This window comes from Coenobita brevimanus, chromosome 5 (genome assembly GCF_032717465.1).
Source record: "Coenobita brevimanus isolate Jiangsu-jjx chromosome 5, ASM3271746v2, whole genome shotgun sequence".
Taxonomy (NCBI): Eukaryota; Metazoa; Arthropoda; class Malacostraca; order Decapoda; family Coenobitidae; genus Coenobita; species Coenobita brevimanus.
This window is the reverse complement of record NC_136958.1, coordinates 37533571-37561365: the sequence shown is the minus strand read 5'-3', so window position 1 is coordinate 37561365 and position 27795 is coordinate 37533571.

Here is a 27795-nt window from a genome sequence, read left to right as displayed (position 1 = left end):
CCGGCAATTTGTCAAGGACTTTGCAATGACAGTTGCACCTCTGCACATGCCATTGGAAAAGAGGCAGAAATTTGTGTCGACAGTAGTGACTCAAAAGGCCTTTGATGAACTCAGGTATGTGTTGGCAAGCTATCCAGTATTGCCGTACTCAGATCAGAGTCGACCATTCATCCTGGACTGTGATGCTAGTGGCTATGGAATTGGTGGAGTCCTGTCCCAGAAGAAGGATGACAAAGAGCATGTGGTGGCGTATTACAGCAAGAAGCTCAGCCCACCGGAGTGGAACTACAGTGTGACCCATAAGGAACTCTTGGCAGCCATGAAGAGCCTTGATTTCTTCCATCCCTATTTGTATGGGTTGTACTTCACCATCAGGACAGAGCATGTGCCATTCAAGTGTCTGAAGACGATAAAGAATCCTGAAGGGCAACTGGCATGCTGGCTCGGGAAGCTGGTCCAGCACAATTATGAGGTGCAGCACCATCCTGGGTGGGTACATGGCAGTGCTGACAGCCTGAGTGTAGGCAGTGTAATAAAAAAGAATATCATAGCAAGAAATGCAGCAGTACTGCAGTGACTGGGCCCGTGTCAGGTAAAGAAGACCTGAAGATGATGCAGATTTACAACCAGTGTTAGAGTGGCTGCAGCAGAGTACATTGCGGCCATCTTGGGAAGAGGTTTCGAGGTTCAGCCCTGCGACTAAGAACTACTGGAGTCAGTGGGACCTTCTTTGTTTGAACAACGGGTTACTGGAGTGTCAGTGGGAGACACCCTATGGCCACAGCAAGTATTGGTAACTGGTGCTTCCAAAGAAAATTTGATGGCACCAATATACTTGGCCAGTTTAACTCCCTGGTTATTCACACATTTTTCAACTACTTCCCTATCCCCTGAAAGGTGGATGGTGAGCTGAAGGAGATGAGCAACTTAAACTTACAGTCAGCAGGTTTCACGTTTCAGATGATGCCTGGGGCCTCAACGCAACAACACTCCCTCAGCTTCATTAGTGGCTACTTTTCTTCAGCCTACGGTCACGTACAGGAATAATTTAATGTTATCATCTAAATTGTCATTGCCCTTATCTCTGTCATTATCATCATTGTGTTCACTATGGCAATCCTTATGATCAGTACTTTCACGAACATTGTCATTTTCGTCTCCATCGTTATTGCCCTCATCATCAACATCATCACGATAACTGGCTTCATTATGATCCTCTTCCTCATCAGCATATTATATCATTATCATCATTTTCGTCAAATCATCGTCAGTGTCATGATCATTATCTTCACTTGACATACTTTCCCCTGAACACCATGTATGAGTATATATAGGATGAGGCCGCTGGTATGAAGTTACATAGGAGATAAACACACAAGGCTGTTGTTGACTGGAATAAAGGCAATACAAACAAAACAAAGAACATTACCACCATGCTTACGAAATCTATAATTTTCTTTGCAATTTCCGTAATGGGTGCTTCTCGTCCGGCTACAAGGCCATATGTGCTGCAGTTCTTTATATAATAGACACAGGAATTCCATTTTGACTCTTTCCTACTTAAAATCATTTTCTTTGTATGTCTATCTTTTTATCTACTTAAATCTCTCTCTGTCTGTCGGTATATTATTCTGTCTATTTGACTCTAGTTTTCTTTTTGTCAGTGTTATTTCAATTCTGTTATTTTTTTATTCACCTTGTTCCCTACCCTTCCCCCCCTCTCTATCTGTCACACACACACACACACACACACACACACACACACACACACACACACACACACACACGGATATACCAGATTTACCAAAAACTGCATTATCGTTTCTCAATCGACAAACAAGCTACATGTATGCGAAAGTGACCTATGGATTCAGCTGATATGAAAAAACTGATAAACAGCAGAAAAATATGCATAATTTGTATGAGTAAACATAAACAAAAATACAATCGGTTCCGTATCATCCCCTGTGAAGTGTATGGACCCAAGGCTGGGCTACCAAAGCCCAGAACATTAATGGAGATGACCAGCCTGGGTTCCTGACAGTATTACTTGTACTCATAGATGACTGAGGAATACGAAACCGTCTCTTAGAGTTTAGAAAACATGTCTCTGATACTGAACCGTCACTCTAGTTGGTGCTGGTGCATTACTGCATAGTCAACTACGGTTTTTTTTAGATATTGGAACGTCTCTAGAAGAGGCTCTGTTCGTCTGTCTCATTAACGATTTTCGATCGTGAAGTTTCACTCTCAATATTTTGTGCCTTTAGGAAGGACATACAACACATCACACCATCCCCTAATGCCACACCATACAAAATCATCCTCCCTCCCAACATCACACAAAAAACATTACCCGTAGGGTTTTGAGTCTCCCGCATGTATGTACTTACCAGGAGTACGTGGCCCACCCCCTGATAATTTTTCTCGCGTCAGCCAGGACCTCCCACAGTGAGTAGGTTTATGAACGTTATGTCTACGTCATCATTTGTAAGATCACCATGTGTGTAAAATAATAGGACACTAATAATTATAAGAATAACTAATTACTTATTCTTTACTGTGTAGCCACAAAATGGAAGCTTAGCCCCAACTACTGCTGTAGATAGGATACATTTATTACAAACAAGATCTGAAGACCCTAAGGTAATTTTTTGTGTAACCAACAAAGGATCTGAAGACAAAGGTGTTGAAGAACACATATGTTAATTTTATGTTCGTCTCAATAACTGGCTAACTGTTTGCTTAACTATACCCATAGTCCTTTCAGATCATAAGACGGACCACAGCTATATACTTATAAAGTTACAGCATTAAAGCTTTCGTGGTTGTCTTTAAAAAATATAAAAAGTGTTGCAAAGTTAAAACTGAACAGATTTGAATTCAGGACTTTCCACTAGGCTAAATGGCAAAATATTAAGCCAGTTATACTCAGCTACCATTCTAATCATTGGATCTTCAACGAAGTAGCTTTTTGTCAGTTATTTTCTGCAATATTTAAATTTCAAATGACCAATTTTTAGAATAAAAATGAGTGTATGACCTTCAAAAGAAGGTCAAGGTCATTTATATTTGGCAAAAGAACTTGGGCTACACTGCTGTACCTTCATGTATACAATAATATCATCAAGATGGAAGAAAAACAAAATGAAAAGAAAAATAATAATACAGACAAAAACAAGAAGCATTGCCATTTATGTGGCGAAGTTTAATAATAATACTGACGAAAAAAGAGAAGCTACACCATTTATTTAGCAAATCCTAACAAGAGATCTGAAGACAAATGTGTTGGAGAATGCATGTGTAAATTTTATGTTTGTCTCAATAACTGGCTAACTGTATGTTAACTGTAACCATATTCCTTTCCCATCATAAGAGGGATCACAGCTATGTATCTGGGAAATTTTAGGTTTAAAGCTTTTGTGGTTTTCTCTAAAACTTGTTGCACAAAGAACCTGAGCAGATTTGAATTAGGTACATTCTGCTAAGCTAAATGGCAAAATATTAGGCCAAAATTATTCAGCAAACATTTTGTTGTAAGATTTTCAGCCAAATAGCTATTTCTCAAATAGTTTCTGCAATATTTCAGTTTTAAAGATGCAATTTCTAGAATAAAAATAAGCATATCACCTTCAAAAATAAGTCAAGCTCGTTTATATTTGGCACAAGGACTTGAGTTACCCTAGGTTACCTTTATGTGAAATATCAAGGTCAGTGAAAAATAAGTGGAATGAAAAATAATAATAACACTGAAGAATACAAGAAGCCTTACCATACACATCTCAAAGCTAATCTAGTTGTCCATTCATATTGTGTAGTCACAATAAGGAAGCTTCACCATAGCCGGTTTTCGTATAGGCTATAATGAAAGTGTAATTTAAACAAGATCTGAAAACCCTAAGGTAACTTCTTGTGTAACATCAACAAAGAATCTGAAGACAAAGATGTCAAAGAACACACGTGTAAGTTTTACTTTTGTCTCAGTAACTGGCTAACTGTATGCTTGACTGTAACTATATTTCTTTCGGATCATAAGAGGGTCCAGAGCTATATATCTGGAAAGCTACAGTTTTAAAGCTTTCGTGTTTTTCTCTGAAACGAGTTCTCAAGATAATTTTGAGCAAATTTGAATTCGGTAAGTCCTAAGGTTAAATAGCAAAATATTAAGCCAGATTTATTCAGTAAACATATTTCCTGTAAGATTTTTAACCAAAAAGTAACATTCCAATTAGTTTCTGAGGTATTTCAATTTCGAATGTGCAATATTTAGAATAAAAATTAGTATATGGCTTTAAAAAATTGGCCAAGGTCAATTACATTTGGGACAAGGACTTGGTCTACCCCATGATCTATGTAGGGGAGGTCACCCAGACAGTGGAGAATCCGCGCCTGCATGGCGTCACATGCGCCCCACTGCCTTCCTAATCCTTGCTCTCAAGGGTGGCTGGCTGGCGTCGGCTTGGACGCGATATCGGAGATTCGACCACACTGCTTCATTCGTAGATTCATCTTTCCTACAGTATATTGATGTCTTTATAACCATTTACCATAACTATAGTCAATACATCAATAAATCACATTATCATCCACCTGTAACATTCCACAGCAGGACTTAATTTATGATTCTCTATCTATCTATCTTTATTTTTTGTTTTGTACTTAATCGCACCTTCCCACCAAGGTGGGGTAGCAATAAGACTAAGGAAAATAAAATAAAAACTCCACACACAAATACACATTCGATCCCATTCACACTCATCTATCTATCTATCTATCTATCTATCTGTCTAGTATGTATGTATGTATCTATGTATCTATCTATCTATCTATACACACAATAATGTGAGCAACGTTTATGACGGTTCTTAGACGGATAAATGAAGAGATCAATGTAATTTCCATCATTTATTCTTGTGAAAAAATACAACCATCATTATTGGTGCATATAATATTCATTCTCTCTCTCTCTCTCTCTCTCTCTCTCTCTCTCTCTCTCTCTCTCTCTCTGTCAGGGCTTGATACTATGGTGTCTAGATCATGGTGTCCCCATTCATTCATTCATGCTCTCTCTCTCTCTCTCTGTTACCATGTTCACTTTCAATCTCTTCCTAGTCACTGACCTGCTTGTTTGTTTATTTGCTTTTTCGATTGCTATCAGCTTGTTAACCCCTACACCGGGGGGGGGGTTGTTTTTGCGCTAATTGCGCGTCCCGCGAGGATATTCGCGCTCCGACTGACTTTTTAAAAATATTTGCCAAAAATCAGTTATTAGTCCTAGAATATTAAAATTATATATGCCTATGGCACATACCTTCAGCTTTCCCCTGGGATGTTTAATGAGCCTTCGTCGTCTACCGTAAGACTTGTGGAGACTTCTGAAGTTGGGTAACGAAGTCTCCACTTTACACTTCCAGATTACCCGTAATATGGTTACCACTGTCTGATATTATAACTACAAACACTATTCTATGAATTTCAAGTAGTTTGGAATCCATATTCCCCCCCCCAAAAAAAAAAAACACTGTGAAAGCAATGAAAATTATGAGCGCATACGAGTTTTCCTCCCGTGCTGGTTCCCCGATGGTATTCTGAGGTGGAGCTGTCATTTACTATTTATAAACACACTCACACTTTATATTCCTAGTACTTTATTACACTTATTTATATATACAATATTTATCAATATGTTTCTTTCAGTACTAGAAGTTTATTTTCACTCCAGGCATTCACTTTCTCGTCCTGTATACTAGCGCTGAGAGTGAATCTGTCACTTTCACTTTCATAACTCCCAGTATTCATACATGCTAGAGTGGAACTTTCACTTTATTACTCCTAGTATATATACTCGTATTCTTATATTACTACTCATTTACATTTCTATTTACATTCTCTATTTTATTTACATTATTTGCATTTCTATTTTATTTACAATATGTTATGCACTGTCACTTGCAGTAACTTATAAAACTATTTTCCACTGTTCACTTATATTTACGTTCACTGCTTTCACTTGCTGTTTACACATTGTTTACATTTCCACTTGCATTGTTTTAGAGTCACCAGAAAGATCGTAGTTACTGTCCATCATTTAGATTGCTAAATTAGCCAGTTCACGTTCCACAGCAGTCATTTAGCCCTTTACCTCTTTCCACACGAGGTTTAGTAGGGGTAGAGGCCACAGGGCCCTTTGCATGGGGCTAAAAAGCGGCGGAATTGGACAGGTGCGAATCCGATGTGGTTTCACCTTGAAAGATGACAGTAAACTGAATGCTGTTGCCTAGGGGCAGTGAAGGGCTGCCAATGTCAGCATGGTGACAGCTGCTAGTATATACACTATGAAATGATTGGCATGAAATCTAGGCAATACATAATAAATTAGGTAGTTCCAGGTGAATGTAAATATCACTTGGGCTTCTCCCTTTCTTATCAGTGTTTCTTAACCTGGGGTGCTAGCACCCCCAGGGGTGCTGAAATCAATTTTAGGGGGTGCTGGAAAATGCTGCCTTATTTTTTTTTTTTTGGTTTTGCTTTGTATTGGCATCCTTGATTTTTTTTTTTTTTTTTGAGAATGTATAAAACAAACTTTTAGGCAGTACTTCACTTTACTTTAACCCTGCAGCAGTGTAGCAACTGTAGTCCCAGTAACTAGATGTAAAGGGGTGCCGGCTGGACTGAGACCTTATTACAGGGAGTGCTGAGGTCAGAAAAGGTTAAGAAACACTGCTTTCTTTTATATATTTTTATTATGAGAACAGGTCATACGGCATATTTCAAGGGGAAATAAACAAGGAATATTTGCGAACGAGTGCATGTGAGGTATTGCCAGGTGATAATTAGCCCATTCCAGATGTATGGCTGTATCAATTACCTTTTCCCTTTCTTTTATATATTATTTTGTATAAGAATAGGGCAAAGGGCACATTTCAATGGATAAAATGAGTGGAAAAATCCGTCCAGCATTTGTGTTGCGCAGCGCAGCTGGTCAGGCGGGAAGAGAGGGTAATGGAGGGGAGGTAAGGAGGGGGGAGTCAAGGACAGGAGAAAAATGGCTAAATTGTCATCAGTGGATGGGAGTACATGTGACATTAGCAGAGCTGAGTATAGCTGGACACTGGTAGTACTGATAGATGATTCAAGCCACCACTTGAAAGCCCGGGCGAATTCAAAATAACACAGAATCACAAAAGTGATGCCCCGCGGTATGATCCCTTGCTCCCAAGCGGGTTAAGGGGTTAAGGGATCTGACCTTTAAATATATACAAAGTTTGGCAAAAAAGCACAAAATATCATCAGGTAAATTAGCACCTGAAGAGAGAGCGCAGAATGGGACAAGCTGAACCCGCTCGCCAGAGAGCTGAAGTGACGTCACCGAGGCTCAAGCGGCACGTTGTCTGGCTAACTTCCCCTACTTAGATCATGGGTTACCCTAGGGTACCTTCATGTATAATATCATCAAGATCGAAGAAAAAGAACAATGCAGTAAGAAGAATTAATAATAATACTGATGAAAGCAAGAAGCTTCACCATTTATATGGCAATTCATAACAAGGGATCTGAAGGCAAAGGTAATGAAGAATGCATGTGTAAATTTTTTGTCTCAATAACTGGATAACTGTATGCTTAACTGTAACCATATTCCTTTCAGATCATAAGAGGGACCACAGTTATAGATCTGGAAAGTTACAGGTTTAAAGCTTTTGTGGTTTTCTTTAGAACGTGTTGCAAAAAAAAAAAAAAAAAAACTTTCCATTAGACAAAATGGCAAACTGTTAAGCCAAAATTATTCAGTGGATATTTTTATCATAGGCTTTCCCGCAAAATAGCTTTATCTCAATTAGTTTCTGAAATATTTCAATTTCAAATTGCCTTTTTAAGAAGAAAATGAGTATCATCTTCAGTAATACCAGCAGGTCAAGGTCATTTATACTTGGCACAAGGACTTGGGTTACCCTAGTGAACCTTCATTTGTAATATCATCAGGGTCGAAGCAAAAAAAAAATGCTAAGAAAAATAATAATACTGACCAAAACAACAAGCTTCGCCATTTATATGGCAAAGCTTCATAATAAAAAAATAAATAAATAAATAATAATAATAATAATAATAATAATAATTATTATTATTATTGTTATTATTATTATTATTATAAAATTATTATTATTATTATAAAATTATTATTATTATTATTATTATTATTATTATTATAAAGTAACAGAAGAATATAAAACCTCAATAAGCTGAGGTTTTATATTTTCTGTGGTTGCTATATCTCCACCTTATTCTGTTTTTCTCAGAAGAGACTTTTCGAACTGTAGACGTAATAGGCAGCCTTTCTTACCCCTTCAAAACAAGAACTCTTATGTAAATGAAACTTAAACATCTTGAGAAAGAAACAGTATATTCAAAACAACGCTGATCATACTGGAAAAGAACAACTAGATTTTCACACGTCTGAAAGAATACTAGATAAGCAGTTAAACCTCGCAGATTTATTTTCCCGTAGCCTATCAATTTCAGCTTATTCGAGGTTTCAGTCACTGGAGCATTTTCTCCCACTCTTCCCTTTTCCCTCTTTTCTGTTTGTCTGTCTGCCTGCCTCTCGTAAGACGTTGATCCTTTTCTTTCGACTAACCCCTATTCATTATCTTTTTACTCGATATCATTCCCACCTTTACGGCAATTGTTGTTATTGTTGTTGCGCAAAGTGTTGCTGTTGCTGGTTTTTCACGTTTTCATCGTTGTTGTTGCGGTTGTATTTTGGTGTGACATCGAAGCAGTGGTGGGACTGGTTGGAAGAGTAAAAGTTACATAGAGCTGTGCGAGTTTTATTTTGACAGGTGTACATTTAGCTGTATATAGACAAAGATGTATCTTGAGAGGGTTGGCATTAATTTTAACACTTTTGAACTTTTATCTCTGACCTTGTAAAATGATTCAGTCTTCGTAAAAAATAACTGGGGACAAATATGGAGCGGATATACTAATATTTAGAGGTGGCACAAGAACTTCAAACTTCCCTTGCTATTTGTGAGTTTACTGTAAGGGAAGCCACCCTGCAGCACTGCACTGCAAATTTTAATTTCACAGGTTGAGGCTTATATGCTGGCCGCACTGAGCCACTAAGTATGACTGTTCAGAACAGTATGGTATGTCTGTTATTTTTTTATGCAGTATGAAATTATGGTACGATGGTTTCCCTTAGGTACAGCGCATTACCTTCACATAAGGATATGTAAGATGAATACCATACCGGCACAGTACCATACCTACATTATTATCAACATACACCTGCTGTCTCCATCAACAGGAGTTCAGATAATGTTAGTGACTGTTCACTGGTACAGTAAACTTATTCCTGTTCTCACAGGAAACATAAAGGCGAATTGGCTGCCCATTATGGTGCTGACTATATGGGAGAAGTTGCTATAGATATCAAAGATGTCCAGTGGAACTGGCCAACACGACCAACTGACGAAATTGCGAGCAGTCACATCCGCCTTTGAGGGGTAGTATGGTCCTTGACATGTGCACTGACACAATTACCTCCAACACACACCAGTCATCAGAGACTTGTGTAATTTTGGAACACCTGTTAAGCAGGCATCTTCTACACTTCGGCTGTCAGCGCCACATGCTGGAGTTTTCTTGGCTGCCCCTTTAGGGAAGTTCCAAGGGCCCATCAGCTCACAAGCAGTCCTCGTTTTCAAGCGGTACTAAATATGACGGTTATCGATTGAGAAAAATATGAATTAAAATAATTTTTAAAAAGTATGAGGGCGCTTCATCGGACGAGTTTGCCACATTGAAGCTCGTCGATATCAGTTGTTGAATTCACTGAACACCAGCTGCGGACCCACCATCCAGGAGATGATCATCGTAAACTTCTGCAACTAATGATGCTCTATGTGGAAAACACCTCATGGGATCAAGTTCGAAGCTTCAAGGCCTATGCATCAAACTTACCGGGTAGCAGAACCTACAGTATATACAACTGCAAGGTTTGGCTTCTCACGTCCCAGTTTTTTAAAGGTGAGCCCAGGCACAGCGAGAAACGACCTTCAGTTCCTTCACGCATACCCTCAGCGAGCTATCAGTGCAGCCACGTCACTCAGGATGACTGGATAATTCGAAGGACTTGGTTTTCTCAGTCTCTTTGATCCAGATATGGAGTCGAATATGGAGCGGGCTTTGATGAAAAAAATCAGTACAAAAAGAGAGAAAGGATGATCCACGAAAGTGGGGATACTGGACTAGATCACAAGGGAACAGAAGACTTTCGTTGATATTGTTTCAAAGAGCAGAAAAGTATTCATAACCCTGGGTTTATAGGATGCATTCCTGACTGAAGAACCTAACACATGGAATGAGAGGAATGATTTTAAAGTTATCCTGGCAATTATCCGCTTTCTTGCAACAACCACGTAGACCGAGGTGTCGCCATGCTATAAGATACAACACAGGGCTCCTTCAAAATGAGCTGTAGAGCAGAAGGGGAAAGACTACTTTGATGCCAAGAAATCATCACTGCTGATAAATAATCCATGATACATGATTTCTTGGTAACCAAAATTCCGTTGCATAATATTTTAAAGTGTTTATATTTGATGAATATGTATGAGTGTAATAAACTCTGGCCTTGAAAAGTGGAACTAATTATCTGATGAGTGCATGAAACAGATAGCACACAGGGCTCACGTGCATAAGGGTTCTGCAGGTAAAAAATTTGATGCCTCTAAGCCAACTAAAAATATTAATATCTTTTGTCGAAATTTTTCCAGGGAAACCTAGATATAGAAAGGAACCATCTGAAAAGATCAAGCGTAAAGATACTTTGATTTCAAATTTCCCTTGAATACGGACAACCTTATTATACAGTTGTATATTGAAAGATATCTACAGGAAGTTGTATAAAGAAAGTTGTACAGAGATAAAAGCTTCATAATGATAGATTTGTATACTGAGTTTAATAGACTGAGGTACACATCCAGACTGTTTCATGTAATGTTGTATAGTAGTCCTGCATGAAAAAAGACTGTATAATGAGGACTGTTTAGAGAGAGTTGTGTACATCGGAGAGCTGTGCATACGAGAATAGAGACTTACAGACAGGAAGTGTATGCTGTATATAATTGTAGTTTTGTCAGGATGGAAAAGGACTAGGGAGGGGATAGTGTTACGAAGCGAGATTTGCCAGTTAGGTACTCGAGGAGCTTCTCGACGTTTCCCGTTTTTTACCATAGCTTCAGTTTGTATCAGAGTTGCCAGTTTGCTTGCTGTTTGTGGGCGTAGTTATTTAGTAAGTTATGCATTAATTTTGTGCTCCTTTCCTCCATAATGTATTATTTATTTTGACTGCTGGTTAAATTATATAATTCAAATTTGTATGCAAAATAATTTACAGTGATGTGTAATGTAAGAAAACTCTGGCATGTTTTGAATGTCTCCAAATTGGTAACCGTTGTTGCTAGGGGCAGGTACAGGGCTGGGATGTTCAAAACATCGTTGCCAGACGTCGCTATGATCATCATAACGCGCTCCTAGAGGCCATCTTTGATCGTGAGCTACGACAACCGCTAAGATGTATCTTCTAACGTTCGCGACAACCCTCCCAGCTCACGATGATGCGATTGTAAAACCAGTTCCGTTCCGCTCATATTGTTCATAATGCAACCCAGCTGATTGTCGCTGGGCCAGTCAGAAGGGAGATTTCATAAACTTGAAAGATTGTGAGCCAATCATAATGCACTTTCAAAATGTAAACAAATACACTCCTCCAAGCTCGCAATTACATCACTCAAGCAACTACGGTATTCATCCCATGACATCTGAGAAATGGCAAGTGACAAGCCCCCCACCAAACGAATTTGTCGTGCAAATTTTACAGATGAGGAGATGATGGCGCTAATACAGGGTTGGCTCGACAGACAGACAGTGCTGAGGGAAAGATTTAGCGTCAAAGTGACTGCTGACAGAAGACAAGCGGCATGGGACGAGATATTAACGAAACATATTGATAATTTTGAAAATATCAAGATGCAAACTGAGACCCTTTTACTTGAATAAACAATACAGTATATCATTGGCTTCAGACTATACTGTTACGACTCCCACAGAGTTAAACCATGTTTTAATGAACAGTGCATCGGTCTTCTTTTTTATAGGTGTAAGCAGTAGATTCCCCTTCTTTGCTTACCTCTTGGCATCTTAACTTCCCTAAGATATATTCTGTAAAACACATGTGTCACTGTTAATTATTCTGCTCACACATCCCTGTGTTAAGCCGAATGTGTCTGCCAACACACTTTGAAATGAGCCACTTGCATAAAATCTGAATGTCATTAACACCTGCAAATGACATGGCACAGCACGGGATCTTCTTGTCGCTGGTCCAACTAGTGGTTCAACTCTTGCACACCAGTGAAGGAGTTCTTGTCTGGGAAACCTATAGTATCTCAACAAATGTTCGGCACTGTAAGTAAACGGATCCAGTATGTCTCTGTACTGTAGTTCCTCTCACGTCTCATCGATCTTCGTACTGCCAGTTCTACCTGTAAAACCACTTGTAACTCCATCTTCGTTCACAGCATCACTTGATAGAGTTTGTTAGAGAAACATCCACTGTGCGACCCTACGATCAGCTTAAGGGTGCTTGTCAGAAATCGTAGCGCTATGAGCAAATATGGCGGATGGAGCATCGTAAAATTTGTTTGAACATACACCTTAGCGGTTTACGAGCGCGCTGTGATTATCGTACCCGCTACGATAATCTTAGCAGCCGTTACGAGCATTCGAACATCCCACCCCAGGACCAGCATGTTCTAGAATGTTGGAGAAACAAGGAAGGTTATACAAGGATGGGGACGAGACTAGAGCAAGTTCATTTGGTTTTCGGTTCAGTTCAAGAGTCAGTGCAGTGTCAGTGAAGCTTGTATATTTTCGGTACTAGCGAAAATAGTGAATTGTTGTCAAGCATTAAGTGTAATTACAGCTACTAAAGTTTGTATAGCTCCAGTGCTTGTGAGAATGGTGAATTGAAGTTGGAAAGCATTAAGTATAATTAATTATTTGGAAAATTAAACTGTGAACTTAAGAAGCCAGTGTTTATTTACAATGACTGAGCTGATCTTGTGTGCTGTACACCTTAAGGCTGACCATAGGAAGGACAACTCACTCCGGAACGTCTTTCCCATACTGGACTACTGCTGTTGGAGCCTGTGGCAGTGTGGGGACACAGTCGCACCTCTCTCTCTCTCTCTCTCTCTCTCTCTCTCTCTCTCTCTCTCTCTCTCTCTCTATATATATATATATATATATATATATATATATATATATATATTTGGGGTGGCCACAAACAAATCGCCTCCAAGTCGCCCTGTCCCCCGCCATATCACTGCCCTGCTCCCAACCCACACCCCCCTCTCTCATATACCTCTCCACCCCATCCCTCCATCTCATCTTCGGCCTCCCCCTCCCTTTTCCCCCCTCCACCTCACTCACATACACTCTCTTCGTCAGTCTTTCACCCTCCATCTTTTCAACATGGCCAAACCACCTCAGTGTGCTCCTCATAACGCTTCCTATCACATCCACATCCACACCACAACGCTCCTTTATATCCTCATTCGTCACATTTCCACTGCTCTGACTCTTGACTTGTGTCCTTCCAACAACGTCCAAGCTTCACTTCCGTACGTTAGAGTTGGTATCACAATACTGTCATGTAGTAACTTTTTCACTTCCATGCTCGCTTCCCTGTTTCTTATCACTGCTTTCAAAGAACCAGCAACCTTTCTTCCCTGCTGTACCCTTTCACGCACTTCACCCTCCAAACCTCCATCCTTACTCATCACACTACCCAAGTACTTAAACGTACTCACATTTTCCAATTCCTCACCATCCAACCTCGCTGTACATTCACTGACTTCACCTCTCTCAAAAAACATCACTTTACTCTTCTCTACATTCACCTTTAGATTCCGTTTCTTACACTCTCCCAAACTCATCCACCAAGCCTTGCAGCTCCCCTTCGTCTTCACTCAACAACACAGTATCATCTGCAAACAACAGTACAGGGAGTTTCCAAACACTATCCTCTCTCACCAGGGCCACTCCAACATCCACTACCCTACCTTGTACCTCTTTTATTACCCCATCCATGTACAGATTGAACAACCATGCAGACATGACACATCCCTGTTTCAACCCAACTTTCAAAGAGAAAAATTCACTTAGTTCACCATCCACACGCACTGCAGCCTTCACACTATCGTACATACTCTTCACAGCATTCAACAACTTCCCATCTACTCCATATATTCTTAACACTTTCCACAATCCTTGTCTATCCACCCTGTCATATGCTTTCTCCAAATCCATGAAAGCCGCATACAACTTCTATCCCTTCTCTAGAAACTTTTCCACTAAAGATCTAAGAATGAATATCTGATCTACACAACCTCTTCCCTTCCTCCCTGTTCTTCTCCAACTAATTTCTCTGTTCTTTCTCTAACTCTGTCAATAAGTATCCTACCATACACTTTTCCTATTATATTAAGAAGACAAATGCCCCTATGATTACCACACACTTCTTTTTCCCCTTTTCCTTTGTACAAGGGAATAATTATACCTGACTTCCAATCCTCCGGGACTCTACCTTCCTCCCAGGCCAATCTGCACATCTTCCACATCCATTCTACTACTATCTCTCCCCCATGCTTCAGCATTTCACCACACACTCCATCAATTCCTGGGGCTTTCCCCGATTTAACTTTCTTCATTGCTTCCACAACTTCTATCCTACTGATTTCTTCCTGTCTTCTCACCTCCCTCCTTCTCCCAGCCATTCCCCAGCCACTTATACTTGCATTACTTCCATCCTCTATGTTCAACAATTCCTTAAAGTGTTCTCTCCATCTGCTCACTTTTTCTCCCTTCTCCACTAGTAATCTACCATTTTTATCTTTCACTCCCCTGCTAACCTCACTTCCACCCTATCTTACTCTCTTCACCTCTTTCCAGAACATTTTCTTACAGTCCCTCCACTTTACACTCAGATTCCTTCCAAATTCCCCATCCACTGTCTTCTTACTCTCTCTTACTAATCTTTTCACCTCTCTCTTTCTTTCTACATATAACTCTCTCTTCTGCCTCTCAACTTCTTCCACGCCCCTATTTCTCATCCATTCATTGTATGCTTTCTTCTTTTGTGCCACAGCCTGTCTCACCTCTTCAGTCCACCACGCTGTTCCTTGCACCCCCCTCCGTCTTCTCTTCCTTCCACACACCACATCACATGCTGCGCATATTTCTTCTGTAAAAATCCTACACACACCTTCCACGTCTCCCATGTGCTCCAATCACATTTGCCCAATCGTTCCTCCACTTCTCTCTTATACTCTGCCTTTTTCTCATCCTCTTGTAACCTTTCCACTCTCCTTGCAACTACTCCTGCCTCTCGTCTTTCCCTTCTTCTATTCCTCCATCTTACTTGAATTCTAATTCTGGCCACCACCAAGTAGTGGTCAGAAAGTCCACTCCCCCAACCTCTATGAGCTCTTGCATCCATTACACATCTTCGCATCCTTTCATCCACACACACATAATCAATCATTGCCTTCCTTTCATTCAGTTCACCACCCACCCTTCTCATCACTCGCCATGTATACCTGTGGATCATTTTATGCCTGAAGAGGGTATTGGCTATCACCAACCCCCTCCCAGCACAAATGTCCACTAACGCACTGCCATTCTCATCTATCTCAGCAGGCACACCCCACTCACCAACTATTCCATCCACCTTCACATTCCCAACTTTACCATTCATATCACCAATCAAAAACACTCTCTGATTCCTTCCAAACTTTTCCATGCACACCTCCACATTTGTCCAGAACTCTTCTCTCACTCTGCTAGCACGATCTTGCGTTGGCGCATATATATATATATATATTTATATATATATATATATATATATATATATATATATATATATATATATATATATCATCATCATCATCAGCCATTACAAGTCCACTGCTGAACAAAGGCCTCCCCCAACCTAATCCATGAATTCCTTGACTGAGCTTATCTTTGCCACGGTTTCCCTGCAAATTTCTCTGTCTCATCCTTCCACCTCTTGTCTGGCCTTTTTCTGCTACACTTTACCATTTCTTAGTGTCCAGTCAGTCAACGTCTTGCTTCATCGATTATCCATTATTCTTGCTATATGGCCTGCCCACCTCCATTTCTGTTCTTTTATAACTTCTATAATATCTTTGACTTTAGTCTGCTGTCTCACCCAAGTTGATCTTTTCCTGTCTCTTAAAGATATTCCCAACATTGACCATTCCATTGCTCTCGGAGAACGAATTAATTTTTTTTCCATCGATTTTGTCAGTTTCCAAGTCTCGAAACCATACGTCATAGCTGGAATTATACATTCGTTATATACTTTTCGTTTCATTCAAACTGGCAAGGTACTTTTCATAATGTCCCTATGTTTACTGAAAGCTTTCCATCCAATTGTAATGCGTCTTTTTATTCCGCTATCATTATCTTTCGTTAATAAAAGTATCTGTCCCAGGTAATTTTACTCCTCGACCTCTTCAAGAATTTCTCCACTTATTCTGATGACGCTCTTTGGTGTTTGAGGATTAAACATTAGTTTTACTCCGGTTCATCTTTAGCCCTACTTTCAGACTTTCTCTCTTCAGGTCATATAACATTTCGTGCAATGTCTCTGCAGTTTCTGAGATTAGGACAATGTCATCTGCAAATCTTAAATGGTTTAGCTTTTCTCCATCTATGTTCACTCCTTTGTTTTCCCAGTCTAGCTTCCTGAAAATACTTTCTGGGCATGCTGTAAATAACTGGTGAAATTGTATCTCCCTGACGCACGCCCTTCTCAGTCTTAATTTTCTCTGAGTTCTTATGTAATTTAACTGTAACAGTTCCCTCTTTATATATGTTTTCGAGCAGTTTTACAATGTTCTCATTCATTCCTTGTTCTCGCAATGAATTTATAATTGCTATATGCTTCACTGAGTCGAAACCCTTTTCGTAATCAACAAAACCTAAGCACAGTGGTTTATTATATTCTGTAGTTTTTTTTCAATTAGCTGATTCATTGTGTGTAGATGATCAGTAGTCGAGTACCCGCTTCGGAATCCTGCCTGATCACGAGGTTGGTTTTCCTCCAAATTTTTAGTTATTCTGTTTGTAAGGACTTTAGTGAAGAGTTTGTAAATGACTGATAGCAAGCTAATGAGTCGATAGTTACTAAGGTCTTTTGAGTCACCTTTTTTGTAAAGTAAAATAACTATTGCATTACACCCTGGGGGTAGCTGGAATTATACATTCGTTATATACTTTTCGTTTCATTCAAACTGGCAAGGTACTTTTCATAATGTCCCTATGTTTACTGAAAGCTTTCCATCCAATTGTAATGCGTCTTTTTATTCCGCTATCATTATCTTTCGTTAATAAAAGTATCTGTCCCAGGTAATTTTACTCCTCGACCTCTTCAAGAATTTCTCCACTTATTCTGATGACTAAAAGGGTTGGCGGAGGGTTAGTGCCCCTCCCCGGAAAACAACTAACTAAAGAAACAAACAAGAAGCCTCGGACAAGGACTGACCAAACGTTGACGACCCAGGACCGGACAAAGGACTTGGTAATGTGTACATGGAATGTAAGAGGAGCGAATGATGAGGTGAAAGAGAGAGAGATTGTCCAGGTGCTTGAGGATGCGAAAGTGGATGTATGTGGAATAACTGAAACAAAATGGAGAGGAGAAAGTGTGAGAGAATGGGAGTATGGATGGGGTATATGTGCAGGAGTAGATGAGAATGAGAGGGCAAAGGAAGGAGTGTGTATAGTTGTGAGTAAAAGATGGAAGAAGAGCATAAGACAGTATGGATCAGTTGGGTCAAGGATTGTGTGGGTAAAGTTGAAAGTTGGAATACAAATGTGGGGGATTGTGTGTGTGTATGCGCCAACGCAAGATCGTGCTAGAAGAGTGAGAGAAGAGTTCTGGACAAATGTGGAAGTGTGCATGGAAAAGTTTGGAAGGAATGAGAGAGTGTTTTTGATTGGTGATATGAATGGTAAAGTTGGTAATGTGAAGGTGGATGGAATAGTTGGTGAGTGGGGTGTGCCTGCTGAGATAGATGAGAATGGGAGTGCGTTAGTGGACATTTGTGCTGGGAGGTGGTTGGTGATAGCCAATACCCTCTTCAGGCATAAAATGATCCACAGGTATACATGGCGAGTGATGAGAAGGGTGGGTGGTGAACTGAGTGAAAGGAAGGCAATGATTGATTATGTGTGTGTGGATGAAAGGATGCGAAGATGTGTAAAGGATGCAAGAGTGTATAGAGGTTGGGGGAGTGGACTTTCTGACCACTACTTGGTGGTGGCCAGAATCAATGTCCAATTAGAATGGAGGAATAGAAGAAGGGAAAGACGAGAGGAAGGAGTAGTTGCAAGGAGAGTGGAAAGGTTACAAGAGGATGAGAAAAAGGCAGAGTATAAGAGAGAAGTGGAGGAACGATTGGGCAAATATGAACTGGAGCAGATGGGAGACGTGGAAGGTGTGTGTAAGATATTTACAGAAGAAATATGTGCAGCATGTGATGTGGTGTGTGGAAGGAAGAGAAGACGGAGGAGGGTGCAAGGAACAGCGTGGTGGACAGAAGAGGTGAAACAGGCTGTGGCACAAAAGAAGAAAGCATACAATGAATGGTTGAGAAATAGGGGCGTGGAAGAAGTTGAGAGGCGGAAGAGAGAGTTATATGTGGAAAGGAAGAGAGAGGTGAAGATATTAGTAAGAGAGAGTAAGAAGAGAGTGGATGAGGAATTTGGAAGGAATTTGAGTGTAAAGTGGAGGGACTGTAAGAAAATGTTCTGGAGAGAAGTAAAAAGAGTAAGACAGGGTGGAAATGAAGTTAGCAGGGGAGTGAAAGATAAAAATGGTAGATTACTAGTGGAGAAGGGAGAAAAAGTGAGCAGATGGAGAGAACACTTTAAGGAATTGTTGAACGTAGAGGATGGAAGTAATGCGAGTATAAGTGGCTGGGGAATGGCTGGGAGAAGGAGGGAGGTGAGAAGACAGGAAGAAATTAGTAGGATAGAAGTTGTGGAAGCAATGAAGAAAGTTAAATCGGGGAAAGCCCCAGGAATTGATGGAGTGTGTGGTGAAATGCTGAAGCATGGGGGAGAGATAGTAGTAGAATGGATGTGGAAGATGTGCAGATTGGCCTGGGAGGAAGGTAGAGTCCCGGAGGATTGGAAGTCAGGTATAATTATTCCCTTGTACAAAGGAAAAGGGGAAAAAGAAGTGTGTGGTAACCATAGGGGCATTTGTCTTCTTAGTATAATAGGAAAAGTGTATGGTAGGATACTTATAGACAGAGTAAGAGAAAGAACAGAAAAATTAGTTGGAGAAGAACAGGGAGGCTTTAGGAAGGGAAGAGGTTGTGTAGATCAGATATTCATTCTTTGATCTTTAGTGGAAAAGTTTCTAGAGAAGGGAAAGAAGTTGTATGCGGCTTTCATGGATTTGGAGAAAGCATATGACAGGGTGGATAGACAAGGATTGTGGAAAGTGTTAAGAATATATGGAGTAGATGGGAAGTTGTTGAATGCTGTGAAGAGTATGTACGATGGTGCGAAGGCTGCAGTGCGTGTGGATGGTGAACTAAGTGAATTTTTCTCTTTGAAAGTTGGTTTGAAACAGGAATGTGTCATGTCTCCATGGTTGTTCAATCTGTACATGGATGGGGTAATAAAAGAGGTACAAGGTAGGGTAGTGGATGTTGGAGTGGCCCTGGTGAGAGAGGATAGTGTTTGGAAACTCCCTGTACTGTTGTTTGCAGATGATACTGTGTTGTTGAGTGAAGACGAAGGGGAGCTGCAAGGCTTGGTGGATGAGTTTGAGAGAGTGTGTATGAAACGGAACCTAAAGGTGAATGTAGGGAAGAGTAAAGTGATGGTCTTTGAGAGAGGTGAAGTCAGTGAATGTACAGCGAGGTTGGATGGTGAGGAATTGGAAAATGTGAGTACGTTTAAGTATTTGGGTAGTGTGATGAGTAAGGATGGAGGTTTGGAGGGTGAAGTGCTTGAAAGGGTACAGCAGGGAAGAAAGGTTGCTGGTTCCTTGAAAGCAGTGATAGGAAACAGGGAAGTGAGCATGGAAGTAAAAGTTACTACATGACAGTATTGTGATACCAACTCTAACGTACGGAAGTGAAGCTTGGACATTGTTGGAAGGACACAAGTCAAGAGTGAGAGCAGTGGAAATGAGTTATTTAAGAGGAGCCTGTGGAGTCACGTGGAGAGACAGGCTGACGAATGAGGATATAAAGGAACGTTGTGGTGTGGATGTGGATGTGATAGGAAGCGTTGTGAGGAACACACTGAGGTGGTTTGGCCATGTGGAGAGGATGGAGGGTGAAAGACTGACAAAGAGAGTGTATGTGAGTGAGGTGGAGGGTGGAAGAGGGAGGGGGAGACCGAGGATGAGATGGAGGGATGGGGTGGAGAGGTATATGAGAGAGGGGGGTGTGAGTTGGGAGCAGGGCAGTGAAATGGCGGGGGACAGGGCGACTTGGAGGCGATTTGTTTGTGGCCACCCCAAACGGGATTGAGGCGTCAGGCAATAGATAGATAGATAGATAGATAGATTACACCATGTTTTGGGAATTTTCTTCCGTTTCATATATTGAGTAAATAAGTGAGCAAACCTAGTTTGTACTTTTACTCCTGCATCCAACAGTAAATCTGCTACCATCCCACCTCCCGGAGCTTTCCCTCTTTTCATATTTTTGAGAGAATTATTTACTTCGTCTGGTGTTACCTCAGGTATTTCACTTGTGTCAACTGAAAAGTTAGCTGTTGGTACTACTGTCTTTGATGCATACAGTTCTTTGTAAAATTCTTCAACTCTCTTCAACATCTTATCTCTGCATTTAATGGCTCCACCGTTTTTTGTCTTTTAGTGATGTAATTTGTTGCTTTCCAAGTGCCATTTTATTTCGGACCTGTTTCAGACTTTTTCCTTTTTTGATGGTTTCTTTGATTTGATCCATGTTTCTCTTTCTTTTTTCTTCTCTTTGTCTTTTGTTGATCAGCTTATTTAATTCCGCTCGTTCTATTTCATCTTTTTTTTGTTTTTACTTTCATTTCATTTCTTTTTTTCATAAGCTCAAGTGTTTTTTCTGAATACTTCTTGGCTTTGGTTGTATTAGGTTTTCCTACTACCTCCGCTGATTCTTGTAGCACTTTTGTTAGTTTGTCATTCAGGTCATCAGTGTCACATTCAGCATTACTGAGAGCCTGAAATCTGTTCATTATTTTCAACTGAAAGGCTGCTTTGTTTTCACTGACTTTTATTGGGCATATCTTTTTATCTTTAATTAATCATCTTCTTTCTTTCGCTTTTGAAACTGAATCTTGCTGTGCAACCCACCATTCTATGGTCACTTCCGATATTTACTTTGTTGATAAGTGACATTTGTGATCGTGTTATTCTTATTTGCTGTAATGAAGTCGATTTCATTCTTTGTTTCTCCATTTGTGCTTCTCCAGGTCCACTTTCTCCCTGTTCTTTTGTGGAAGAATGTGTTCATTATTCTCATGTTAAACATTTCTGCAAAGTTTACCAGCACTTCTCTCGTTCATTTCTCCCCCTCCAAATTTTCCCATACATGCTTCGTTTTTTTATTTTCAACTTTTGCATTGAAGTCTCTCATGATTATAGTATAGGTGGTCTTTTCCTCTTCCATAAACTGGGTGATATCATCATAGAATATTTCAATTTCTTCATCTGAGGTCTGAGAAGTTGGTGCACATATTTGTATTACTTTCAGGGAATATTTTTTGCACAGTCTGATTACAACCACTGCTGCTCTGTCATATAAACTGCTGAATTTAACAATGTTATCTGCAAGATTTCTGTTAATTAGAAATCCTACACCACTAACTCTTTCATTTTCCCTTCCTCTGTAGTAAAATAGGTGACCATTGAATTACTTTTTCTTCTTTTCTGCGGGTCTCACTCAAACCTACAGTATCCCAACTAATGTTTTCCGGTTCAGCCATTAAGGTATCAAGTTTGTAATCTTCAGCGAGGCTTCTTACACTGTATGTATAGATCTTCATGAATTTAAGAGTGTTTAATATCCCAGTCTCTAACTTGTCAACACAGTGCCTACTTACTCTCGGTGGCACACTGCCTGTAAGCACAGGAGGCAGAGCGGTTGGACCTTTAGTAGACGATGATCCAACAGGAACGCCCGTCAAATACTTTGCAATAGAACTCATGTTTGGTTGGGAGGATTGTGGCAAATAATCTCACCTCCCTGCCACGTAGTTTCTGGTGAGATGTAATTTTTCTGCCACCTTATTCGTTATATTCGGTGGAGCCCTATATATCTATAGGGGGTCCCATGGTCTGCGCTGTCCAAGATGGTACCTTGTATACCTATAGGGCCTTCCCCTATCCACCACCCAGGGACGTGCCAGGTAGCATTTATTTATTCTGGTTATGGGACAACTGCCCCTGGTTCTAGGACAACTGCCCACTGAACAATTGCCCCCCAGAAAACTGCCTCCCAGACAACAGCCCTCTGGACAATTACCCCTGTAGGCGAACCGCCCCCAGACAACTGCCTCGGCTAAATATCACCTGCTTCACTGTCCAAATGGTTGCAAGTGTCTAACTTAACCTAACCTAACCTAATCTAATCTTTTGCAGGAGGCAATTGTCCTGGGAGGCATTTGTCTGGGGGGCGGTTGTCTTACGGGGGCGATTGTCCAGGGAGCAGTTGTCCAGGGGGGCAATTGTCCAGAGGGCATTTATCCTGATACCATATATAGCAGCAAAGGTATCCAGGCATTGCTGGACGAAAAAGGCAAACAACTTAATCTTTGTTCTGGTTCAGTCTTTCTTTCTACTCCAGAAAGGCCATGTACCTCATATGCCTTTGAAGAGGGATTAACCTATACCGTGCTGAGAAAAAGAAAAAAAAAAAAACATACCCCACAATGTGGACCAATTTTGGATTTTTTTTCCTGGTAAAATGGGCTTACTACATCAACATAAGATCCCTGGCACTAATAAAAGTAATCCCTAAGGCCAGATAGTTGGTAGAATTGAGTCAGGTTGGTGCCACTCTACCTCTGAAATCTTTGAGGTTACTGAAAGAGCAGAGCAACTGTGAGCTTCTGAATCGATTTTGGATTTTTTTTTCCTGGCTAAATGGGCTTAATACATCAATATAAAATCTCTGGCACTAATAAAAGTAATCACCAAAGCCAGGAAGTTAGTTGAATAGAGTTAGGTTGGTGCCACTTTACCTCCAAAATCTTCAAGGTTACTGAAAGCAGAGCATCTGTGAGCTTCAGAACCGATTTTTTTTTTTTTTTTTTTTTTTTTTGTATATGAGCTGAGTACATCAATATAAGATCCCTGGCACTAATAAAAGTAATCACCAAAGCCAAAAGGTGGGCTGAATCGAGTCAGGATAATATCACTCAACCTCTGAAGCCTTCAAGGTTACAGACAGAGCAGTGTGGCTGTGAGCCTGTGAAGACTCACTTGCCTCCAGTGCTCCTAAATCAGTGTTGTAAGCTTAGCGGAAAAATGTCTGAAGTTAGCGAGATATATTACCTCCCATTTTATTTTGGTTGCTTGCAATTTCTTAATGCTGCAGGATGTAGATCAGCGTCACCAGCGTTTTTGAAGGCGACATAGATCTATGTTGTTAGCATGGTAAGGGTTAAAAGAGGTCCAGGAATTTTCTGCTTCAGGTTTCATAGAATACTGCACAGTATTTGTGTGCACTTGTTTACCATTACCAGTGACCTTAAATGACCTCCTACCTGTGACCTGAAATGACTTCGGAGGACAACCTCACACAGCCTGTGTCCGAATTGGAGGTAATGTGAGTCTCCATGCTAGAAAATGGGCTGCTGGGTCCAGTTGTTCGAGCGTGTATTACTGGTGACCTCAAATGCCCTCCGACTGGTGACCTTATATGATCTTGGAGGTCAGCCTCACATAGCCTTTGTCCGAACTGGAGGTCATGTGGATCTCCATGCCAAAAACTGGGCAGCTGGGTGCAGTCATTCAAGTGTGTATTACCAGTGGCCTCAAATGACCTCGGAGGTCAACCTCACATAGCCTGTGTCCAAACGAATGTCTCGTGAGTCTGCATGCCAAAAATTGGGTTGCAGTGGTACCCAGCGTTGCTCAGGCCAAAAAGGAGAACACTCTACTGGAGACCTCAAATGACCCAGATCCGAATTTTGATACCGATAAAACTATACTTAGGTAACCCTATTAAGATATATGGGTCTGGAGTGTCTGGCCCTTGGTTTGGACATGATTGAAGGACAAACAAACAAACAACGTGTGTGTGTGTGTGTGTGTGTGTGTGTGTGTGTGTGTGTGTGTGTGTAATTCACTGGGTCATTCAGGACCACATGATGGCTGTGATAATCAGCCTTTTACCCTCCCAGAAGAGAGCAGAGAGCTCATATAGTCCTATCTAAGGGCTAAGCCTTTATCTTCACACACACACACTCACATCCTCTTGCTCTAGGTGGACAGTGACCACCCGCTTAGTCAGTGAAACTTTTCGCGTCCTGAGAAGGGTACGAACCCCCATTTTACCAGATGCTAGGCGTGAACGTATCCACTGAGCTGATGAGCAGTGTGTGTGTGTGTGTGTGTGTGTGTGTGTGTGTGTGTGTGTGTGTGTGTGTGTAAAACCCTGCCTAAGACTTCATATACAGTACAGTATGTTTGAGATGAGGACACGATGACCGGAAAATGTAGCACAGGAGTGTATATTCTGTTATGAAAGGAAATACTGTAATTATATTGCAACAGTCAATTAAGCCGGATGAATTATTGTGCATGTATGAATATTATATATATATATATATATATATATATATATATATATATATATATATATATATATATATATATATATATATATATATATATATGCGTGACAGAAATAAATGGAGAGAAATTGTGAATGAAAAAGTGATGACGCAGCCCTGAGGGGATATTCTCCCGCATTTGTTCTGATCAGCTATTTCAGGTCAGGTGCGGGTAAGGGGATGAGTCTGTTATGATGTGGCAGGGGTAAACCAGCGCTGCTGTCGGGCCTTGCTGTGGATGTCACTGATTGCATTGCGCAGTTGACCCTTGTGCGGTGTGGTGCAGTGAGGATCTGTCCGTTCTCCCCTTTGGGGCTAAGATGCCAATGAATGTGTTTGAATGGATGAGTAAATGAGGAGTGTGTCGTCCTGTCTCGGCTACCTCCCTTTCTTTGGGGGAAGCAGCCTAGGTATATATATATATATATATATATATATATATATATATATATATATATATATCAAAAGCTTCATTTGAATTAAAATTTTATGTAATTAGTGACAGCAGTGACATGCATGCAGCGGGCGTGAAATGGTGTTATTATATTGCAACAGTTACTTCAGCCGGATAAATTATTGTGTTTATGCTGACTAATGTCACTTCGTAGCCACCATTTATATATATGTAACTCTTCAGATGGTGGAGAAGAGAGAGAAATTGAGATGGAACGAGCACTTTGAGGATTAGTTGAATGTAGAGAGTGAGAGCAGTGTGAGTGCAAGTGGTTGGGGAATGGCTGGGAGAAGAAGAAATGAGAGGAGGGAGGAAGAGATCAGTAGGGCGGAAGTAGTGGAAGCAATGAAGATCAAGATGGGAAAGGCCCCAGGAATTGATGGAGTGTGTGGTGAAATGCTGAGGTATGGGGGTGACATTGTTGTGGAGTGGATATGGAAGTTGTGTAGATTGGCTTGGGAGGAGAGAAGGGTTCCAGAGGACTAGAAATCAGGTATAACTGTTCCTTTATACAAAGGAAAAGGGAAGAGAGAAGTATCTGGTAACCATAGGGTTATTTCCCTTCTTAGTGTGACTGGAAAAATATATGGTAGAATACTCATTGATAGGGTTAGGCATATGACAGAGGAGCTAGTTGGAGAAGAACAAGAGGGATTTAGGAAGGGAAAAAGCTGTGCAGATCAAATATTTCTTCTAAGATGTTTAGTGGAGAAGTATCTAGAGAAGGGAAAGAAAGCGTATGCTGCCTTCATGAACTTGGAGAAAGCTTATGACTGAATAGATAGGCAAGGTATGTGGAAGGAATTAAGAATATATGGAGTGGAGGGGAAATTGTAGGATGCTGTGAAGAGTATGTACGAAGGAGCTAGGGCTACGGTGCAAGTGGATGGTGAGCTGAGTGAGTTCTTTGATCTCAATGTGGGACTGAAACAGGGTTGTGTGATGTCTCCATGACCGTTTAATATATACAGTACATGGATAGGGTTGTAAAGAAGGTACAAGGTAGGGCAGTGAATGTGGGGGTGGCTTTAATGAATGAGGGTGGAATTTGGAAGATTCCGGTGTCGCTGTTTGCTGATGATACAGTATTGTTGAGTGAAGATGAATGGGAGTTGCAAGGTTTGGTGAATGAGTTTGGGACAGTGTGTAGGAAGAGGAATCTGAAAGTTAATGTAAACAAAAGTAGTTATGGTGTTTGAGAGGAATGAAGTCACAGAATGTACGGTGAGATTGGATGGTGAGGATATGGAGAGTGTGAGTGCATTCAAGTACTTGGGTAGTGTGATGAGTAAGGATGGAACTTTGGGGGATGAAGTGCGTGAAAGGGGTACTGCAGGGAAGGAAGGTTGTTGGTTCAATGAAAGCAATGATGAGAAATAGGGAGGTGAGTATGGAAATTAAGAAGTCACTGCATGATAGTATTGTGATCCCTACCCTGACATATGGAAGCGAGACGTGGACTTTGCAAGAGAAGAACAAGTCAAGAGTGAGAGCAGTGGAAATGAGTTACTTGAGAGGGACATGTGGAGTGACATGGGGGGACAGGCTGACGAATGAAGAAGTGAAGGAACGTTGTGGGGTGGATGTGGATGTGGTCGAGAAGATAAGAAGAAATACAATGAGGTGGCTTGGACATGTGGAGAGAATGGAGAATGAAAGACTGACTAAGAGGGTGTATGTAGGTGAGGTGGAGGGAGGGAGAGGGAGGGGTAGACCGAGGATGAGGTGGAGGGATGGAGTTGAGAGGTATATGAGGGAGGGGGGGGGATGAGTTGCGGGGAGGGTAGTCAAATGATGGGTGACAGAGCGACTTGGAGGCGTTTTGTCTGCGGCCACCCTTCGCCGGATTAGGGCGTCGGGCTATAGAGAGATAGACAGAACTCTTTAGTCTTGCAATATGTAAGTCTTGGTTAAAGTTATTTTGGTAATCAAAGAGCAGGAGGAGTTAAAGATGAATACAGGGAGCTGATTTTGGTTTATTATCTTCAAAGAAAGTCTAAGTTCCGCAGCATATGTATTACACAGGCACTTAATTTACTAACTAACTCTAGTCGAACCCCTCTTCTTATTTGATCTCTCCACTACCCTGCCGGTTCTATAGCCAGCCCCTTTCTGAGCTCTGATTCCTACTTTCTTGTTTAGCAGGGGTCGTATCACATGGGCTATACTTTTGTGAAGCTTCTAGAACACTGTATGTCTGTGTGTATGTACAGCTTCCGGTGCACGTCCAGCATTCCTTCACTTAAGGGTTGCAAGGGTTGCTGACACACTTCCTCTCTTACCCCCTGGCTTGGTGCTTCTATCTGTCTATCTATCTATCTATCTATCTATCTGTCTATGAGTTGTATTATTATAATAAGGAGTCCTGATATCGCTCGGTCACGCAGCTG